This window comes from Thermobia domestica, chromosome 11, assembly GCF_964235325.1.
Source record: "Thermobia domestica chromosome 11, izTheDome1.hap1.1, whole genome shotgun sequence".
Classification (NCBI taxonomy): domain Eukaryota; kingdom Metazoa; phylum Arthropoda; class Insecta; order Zygentoma; family Lepismatidae; genus Thermobia; species Thermobia domestica.
The window spans coordinates 77,144,522-77,150,555 of record NC_137464.1 but is presented as its reverse complement, the minus strand read 5'-3'; the positions used below and the strand labels follow the sequence as shown (position 1 = coordinate 77,150,555).

Here is a 6,034-nt window from a genome sequence, read left to right as displayed (position 1 = left end):
ATATATGGTAGAAAACAGGGTAGGCCCGGCCTCAGAGCCCCATAGGACGTTTCGCCACTGTTTGGACCAAACATCACGAGCATTCATGTACTTGCGAAAAAAGTTCCCTAAGATCGGTGATGCTAAAATAAAGGAAGGTATGTTTGTAGGACAGCAAATTAGGGAATTAATGAATGATGAAAGTTTTGTTGAATTGTTGAGTGGTGTTGAGAAAATGGCATGGCTGTTCTTTGTAAGTGTGTGCAGGAAATTTTTTGACATCCATAATCAGAGAATTGTGACGGTATTGTACATGAACTAGTGAGATCATATAACCGTATGGGATGTAACATGACACTTAAACTGCATTTCCTGAACGTCCGTTTCGACTTCTCTCCATATAACCTTGGTGTCATTAGTGACGAACATGGTGAACGCTTTCACTAGGATATTTTTTTCAAATGGAAAAGCGTTATCAAGGGAAGTGGAGTGCAGAAATGTTGTCTGACTATTGATGGACCTTATGACGGGACTTTCCACAGGCAAAGTTTCGCAGGAAATCGGGTAGAAAACATTTTAGGTAAGTTTCTAAATTATTACTTACTTCTGTGCTGCTCATTCCTTTGATTCATTTGTGTACTACTACCAATTTTGAAAAGCTTTATGTAAAAAACTATGAGACCATGTCTTTATGGCAAATACATATAATACGTAAGCTGCCATAGGCATGCACAAAAACTACTTTCACATGAAATCTGAGGCCGATGGAGAAATTCTGCAATTTGATCTGGATTCAGGGCCCAATTATCTTCCAGAAAAAGTTTGTTTTGTTCTTGCGTTATTTATTTATTTACTTATCTTGTATACCAGTGTAATTAACGAAAAATGAAGCCAACACCTCAGCTTCATTCCATTCTCCACGTTGAGAGGCTAGTTGATGAGGAAACTACTTCAAATTCTAATGATTACCATTATCGTAAGTGTGATAGAAACTTATATGCTGTCCTATTTTAGGTCTGCATAATTACATTTATTGCGTACTACCCCATGCCGTAAGTGCCGCTGGACCACCGATGGACAACTACCTACATCTCGCCAAAAATGGGCGGCTCCACTTCCGTTTTGAAAATTATACCACCAGCGGTCCAGCGGCAGAGACGCAGTGAAACGCTAATAAATTACAGAATTACTCCCCAAAATATGTTAAATCGCATATGTGCGTGACTTATTTACATTAAAATGAGTCTAAAAACACTAGAAAAAATGTGCCTCGGGGTGGGCGCGAACTACCAACCTCATGATTACTAGGCCGTGTTTTTTCGACTTCGCCACGTAGGCGACGAAGAAAACTCCTCTTCTAGAAGGACAAATCGTTGAGTTCTTTTTCTTTCTTTTTTTTTTTTTTTTAATTTTGCCAATCAGAGTGCTCCTTTAACAGTGTATATTCAACGATAACCGTTTGAGGTAAGATAAAATACGTTCGCTATGTAATTTTATAACAAAATGACGCGTGTCTATTTACTTTATTTCCTAGTTCTCCCATATTAACTTTGTAATGATCGGTGACAGTTGTCATCTAAATTGATACAATTATACGCACTGAACTCAAGATTTCTCACTTCATGATGAAGATTCAGGGGTTACTCTTGACCCCCGAAGCTCACTTAGAAACAATTCATCAGGAAGTAATAATATATAATTATATATAATTATTTTATAATATTATATTTTTATATAATATGCAAATGACTGGCTATAGTTCGCGTTGATCCATTCGCGATTCTTCGCGACGAATCGAAGGAGCGCGGACAAAAATGAAATCCTCGCTGCTACGCGGTAGTAACTTCAACACCCCGACTCTAGATATCTCTTTCGACTCGACGAAACACTGCCGCCAGTGGCACACTAGTGACAATCCTTCGGCGCGTCTCTATATCGAAGATCGACATTCAGCGACAAGTGGGCCACTAGGTGTTGGCAACGTTTACGGTATGGGGTAGTTTCTTTCGTCAGGAAATTCTATCTTAGTGTGTTAAAGCTGGGTGCAGTTCACCGTAGGGGAACTCACTTGTTATGGGTATACATGCGCGTTCAGACATACCCTATAAAAAAACTGAGAGAAACACGAACAAACATGTGCTAGGTATCCACTAAAAAGCACGAATGCCATGCCAGGCCAGGAACGCAAAAGGGCTCACGCGGAATTGCATGGGATTGTCCATAGGGAGCAGGTACGTAAGCGATGGTAAGTATGCACATAAGCTAATAATTATTTAAAGAGGTAAAGTGTTATATTTTTATCACTTCCATCTTGCTCTTCTGAAATATAAGGCAGTATTTTCCAAATTTATACGGACCTAAAATAAGAAAGCACCGAAATTTATTATGATCATTTTTTGAAAGTTTACAGAGCAGGTCCAAGATGTTAAAGCTGGGGTTAATTTAGGTTGGTTCAGGTTAGCTTTCATATTTCTGGACCTAAAAACGTACACTGGGGGTCCGGGTACTCTGAAATCTTAACTTTTATATTAACTTATTCTAATTTTAGGGGTATTTTTTTTCTCATATTGAATTTGGACCCCTAGGATATGGACCTCTCCCGAAATAAATTCCTTCGTACGTGCCTGTCTGAACCCTCTTTCCGGCATGTAATTTATCCACTGAATAGTTAGATTTGTAAAGAAATTACACAATTATATAAACACTATTGTACTGAATTTATTATTGAATTTACTTCGAAAAAAGGGGTTGTATACTTTCGTAATATTTTAGAGATCAACTGCGAAGCACAAATTTAGTACTATGTAAGAATATAGGTATACTTATTGTTTAAAAAAAATATGTATGTCCTTTTCAAATTGTGGAGCCTATGACCACTTACAAATGACAAATATATCAGCTCCTCAAACTGCGCCCTTGCCCACCGAACGCTTGAAAATTATTGAATGTCTTCTTATCTTTACGTTCCGGATTTAAATTTCGCATGAATCTTATAGTGCCAATCTTATAATTGTAGTTAGGAATTCCTCTTTTCAAAGGAGCTGTGCCATTTGTTGAAAATTCTGCTTTAATGTTCTCCCTCTTAGCTTTACCATCTAGTCTTTTCCCTTCCCCACTGAACGCAACAAACTCTGAGCATTGAGATGAAATGTCTATCTCCGTGTTTTCCTCGCGTTCGGTATTCTCTGTTTGTGGTTCTACGTAGCCTACCGGTGGTGCAAAATCAACATCCATGTCACATTCAATAATGCTTACGGCGGAACCAGGTTTTGTTTCAAGAACACAAAGTTCGTAGACCTTGTCATTGTATTGGATAGCAATTATATCACCAGTTGTTAGACAGGCAAAGTTTCGTAATGCATTTTCAAGGACCGCTTTCGGGTCTGTTATGTCAAGAAAATCTTCCGATTGTGGTTGAAACCGTGAAAACGTAGCTACGTCTAAAGCTGCACTTTCAACCTCAACAAGATCCCCTTCGTTTAAAAGTAAATTTTGGACCATCCAATGGGGAAGATAGATACATCCTTCCGTTCCAACGAATTCCAACACACCACAATGCGTGATACGACTCTTAGCGTTGTTTGACAGTTTGAATAACCATGGTGTTCTGATATTGAGAGAAGATAATTCAGTCAATGCAGAAGGTGGCATTATCACTTTTCCTCCACGTTCTACATCTTGTCGTTCTTGGCCTGGAAGCATAGGCACAGAGAAACACTTGTATGATGCTCGAAACTGTCTAGGATGGTCCATAAAAAAACTGAAATTAAAGCCAAACATTTTAGTCTTTGAGTATTTAGGTCTTACTGTGAGAAATAGTGATAAAAACAACTTAAATTTAATAAGTAAAATAAATGAACTTATTTCATCCAAAACTTTCTTTCAGCTCATCTTTATAGCTTTCCTGCTGCCTTCTTCCTTTCATTATCCTCACTAAAACTGAGGAGGAAAAGGTAAGTAAAATAAATGAACTTATTTCATCCAAAACTTTCTTTCAGCTCATCTTTATAGCTTTCCTGCTGCCTTCTTCCTTTCATGCTCCTCACTAAAACTATGAGGAGGAAAAGGTATGGGCATTGATCCATTTCACCTACTAATTGTTCATTCATATGTCCTTTAGGTGTCACGAGCTTTTCACATTCAGAAGTAGGAAAATTGTAGACTCCTTTTTTTTCTCTGTCAGTCATTTTTTCCTATTATATGAATTGTTATTAATTATCATAAAATCTTTGTGTTATTGATTATAGAGAATAAATAAAATTTCTACTTTATTAAAACAAAATAGTGATTTATTCTATAAATTTTAAAAATTCAGATTATTTTCTTTCAAATATTTTATTGTTGAACTATATGCTTTCATGTTATTGCTTGCTGAAATTAACTGATTATTTAAAATGTTCGGTGCAGTTTTACTATACGGATTCACAGATTGTAAAATGTACAGAAAAATTTTGGCAAATCTTTAATTTGCCCATTTTATGTCGAGAACAAAACCCAACCAACCGCTGCGGGCTATTACTACTACTCCCACTACCCGTTCCTACTGCTACTCCTACTCCTCCTACTTTTACTACTCCTACTCCTACTTCTATTACTACTTACTCCTATTACCCGTTCCTACTACTACTACTACTACTACTACTACTATTTTTACTCCTACTTCTCCTACTCTTACAACAACAACAATAACAACAACTACTAATACTACTCGTACTCCTACTACCCGTTCCTACTACTACTACTTCTATTCCTCCTCCTCCTCCTTCTCCTCCTACTACTACTATTTCTACTCTTACTCTTCCTACTATTACTACTACTACTTCTACTCTTACTACATCAACAACTACTACTTACTCCTACTCCTAATCCTTGTACTATTACTCCTCCTCCTTCTACTACTACTAGGGGGAGCGGTGGCTCAGTGGTCGAGCGTTCACCTCCAGTGCTTGGGGTCCCTGCTTCGATCCCAGCTTGCTCCGTGTGGACTTTATGGTGGACAAACACCGTGCTCGTGGGTTTTCTCGGGATTCTCCCGTTTCCTCCCACTTTCTTCATTCCACCATTTCATTCATTTCTTATAATCACCGTCTCCTTTAGCCTACCAAGCATAAGCGTGGGACGTAAAACTGAAATATTCCATTTCATTTTTCCTCCTCCTACTACTACTTATACTATGAATCCGTATAGTAAAACTGCATGTTGTTTAGTGTAACATTAGTGATTCTTAGTGGCCACCTAGCACAAGTTCGATGGTGTTTGGCAGACTTGTTAAAGTGAACCTGCACCAGAGAATGCAAGAACACATCACGAAAATGATTGCTGAAGGTACAGAAAATGAAACTAGAGAGAAAGAAGTGTTTTTTTAAATGAATTTTTATGTGGATTAGTGTAGTAAAACTGCACGAAATTTTCATACATTAAATATAAAATATGCATAAATTGGCAAATAGTGTTACTTGGCAATTTATCCATAGTATCTAGCGACAGCGAGTAGAAAACTGAGTGAAGATAAGTGGTGTGCTTTAAAAATATAATAAAATGTTTACAATCCAACATTTCTCGATAGCCGGCAGAGGCAAAACCCAGACTAAGACAGAAGCCTGACTATTGCAGGAAGCATATGTTAGTCGAACTCTTTAGTACGGTAATAATAATGCTTCCGAACGACTCTGCATAAGGTCCCATAATTTAACTATACACTTTCAAAAATATATAAATAATAACTTAAAATGTTTTCCTCACTCAAAAAAATAGGGGCTAGATGCACATCTGTAGACTACATATATTTTGATATTTCATAACACACACATAGATAAATATACTGTTTTCACAATGATCACGTATCTACCATAACTGTAAATTAATAATTTATCTGAAACTACGAAGACCGAACTCCTGAATTGCTGAAATTGATGAATATATGCAACACAAAATTAAGAAATTTTATGAAGAGCTTGTAAGGGTAGTCTCTGGAGGGTGGTAACTATAGCCCAAAATCTAAAACCTAGAGCTGCTAGCGTAAATATAAGTGGCCTTATGCAAAGTTGTTTTGAAG

At 37.2% G+C, this 6,034-nt stretch overlaps 1 pseudogene; it reads right to left on the bottom strand.

Moving 5' to 3' along the window:
* Positions 1-2,658: 2,658 nt before the first annotated feature.
* LOC145664196 (ubiquitin recognition factor in ER-associated degradation protein 1 pseudogene) lies at positions 2,659-4,009 on the bottom strand (annotated as a pseudogene).
* Between the last annotated feature and the right edge of the window lie 2,025 nt (positions 4,010-6,034).